The sequence below is a fragment of the Meles meles genome, chromosome 5 (assembly GCF_922984935.1).
Source record: "Meles meles chromosome 5, mMelMel3.1 paternal haplotype, whole genome shotgun sequence".
Classification (NCBI taxonomy): domain Eukaryota; kingdom Metazoa; phylum Chordata; class Mammalia; order Carnivora; family Mustelidae; genus Meles; species Meles meles.
In genome coordinates this window covers 115097608-115099533 of record NC_060070.1, presented here as the reverse complement: position 1 = coordinate 115099533, position 1926 = coordinate 115097608, and the positions used below count along the sequence as shown (strand labels likewise).

Sequence of the window (1926 nt, the reverse complement as noted above, 5' to 3'; positions counted from 1 at the left end):
GTTTGGTGAAAAAGGTCTATTCAAATTCTTTGCTCATTTTAAATTGGATTCTTTTATTGCTATTCAGTTGCATGAGTTCTTTATATATTTTGATATTAATGCTTTCTCATATGTATGACTTGCCATATTTTCTCTCATTCAGTAGGTTGATTTTTCATTTTACTAATGATTTCCTTTGCTGTGCAGAAGCTTTTTAGTTTGCCCTAAGTCCCACTTGTTTATTTTTGGTTTTGTTGCATTTGCTTTTGGACTCAGATCCAATAACTCATTTCCAAGGCTGATCTCAAGGAGCTTACTGTCTATATTATACTTTCAGTATAATTAATTTTACTTACACTTAATTTATAGCTTGTATGTTAAGAACTCTAAAGTATTTTTGTAGAAATTAACAAATTGATCTAATTTATCTATATATAGAAATGTAAAAGACTAAGACTAGACACATCAATTTTGAAGAATAATAAAATTGGAGGACTTTTCCCTAAGAGTTATCGAGATGTATTGCAAAGGTACAGTAGTTAAGATAGATTGGTATTAAAACTAGAGTAAACAAATAGACAAATGGAGAGACTAGAATTATGTGAGATCATTTGTTTTCTTATAAAGTATAAAAAATGATAAAATAAATTAAAAAAAATAATGAAGCTGGGTCAATTGGTTATCCATATGGAAAAATATTCATATCCTGCTTCACATAAGATACAAAAATCAATTCTGGGCAGGTCAGAGGTATATGTCTATGTGAATGGTAATAACAAAATATCATGTAGACTTTTGGTTTTCAGCTCAGAGGAGGCAAAGGTGCAACTTTCTTTGGTTGTCCAGAATCCAGATTCATCCAACACCAGCCACCTTTACCATGCCACCTAAGTTCAACTCAAATGAGATCAAATTTGTGTATCTGTTGTGTACCTGTGGAGAAGGCAGTGTGATGTCTGTCCTGGACCCAAAAATTGCCCCCTGGCTCTGTCTCCATAAAAGCTTGGTGATGACTTCACCAAGGCAACTGGTGATTGAAGGGTCTGAGGATTACAGTGAAACTGACCATTCAGAATGGACTGGCCCAGATTGAAATGGTACCTTCTGCTTCTTCTCTGATTATCAAAGCCCTCATGGAACCACCAAGAGGCAGAAAGAAGCAGAAAAACATTAAGCACAGTGGAAATAGCACTTTTTACAAAATTGTCAATAGATGCAGAACCAATCTTTAGCCAGAGAGCTCTCTGGAACAATTACCATCTGATATCCTGGGGATTGCCCAATCTGTGGGCTGCAGTTTTGATGGCTGGCATGCTCATGACATCATAGATAACATCAATGGTAGTATGGTGGAATGCCCCATTAGTTAAGAACTACAAAGGAAAATAGTTCAATAAATGATCATTTGACAATGACAACAACAACAGCAAAAAACTACATCACATAGAAAACAGAATATCTTCATGACTTTAGGACAGGCAAAAACTTGTTTAAAAAAGTGTTGATAAATGAGACAAAATTAGGAACTCTGTTTAGCTAAAGATGCCAGTGAAAAAGTAAACAAGAAAACTACAAAGTGGAGAAAATACTTTCAATATTTTGTCTGATGAAAGATTACTATCTAAAATATATATAATGTTCCTGTGAAACATTATAAAAATGGGAAGCCCATTTAAAAACTAGCAAAAACTTGAACATTGAACAAGTAACTCATGAAAGATAATAAATGATGATAAGCACATGAAGTACTCATCATTATTCATCAGGGAACTGAAAATTGTGTAACTATACATACTTGTGAGAATAGGTAAAATCTAAAGAAACTAGTGATACTACATATTGGCAAAGCTATGAAACAATTAGAGCTTTCGTGCACTATACATGGAAATGTAAATTGGTACAACCACTTCAGAAAACTGTTTGACAGTAACTACTAAAGCTGAATGC

At 33.6% G+C, this 1926-nt stretch overlaps 1 pseudogene; it reads left to right on the top strand.

Moving 5' to 3' along the window:
• Nucleotides 1–844: 844 nt before the first annotated feature.
• LOC123942591 lies at nt 845–1349 on the top strand (annotated as a pseudogene).
• The last annotated feature ends 577 nt before the right edge of the window (nt 1350–1926 follow it).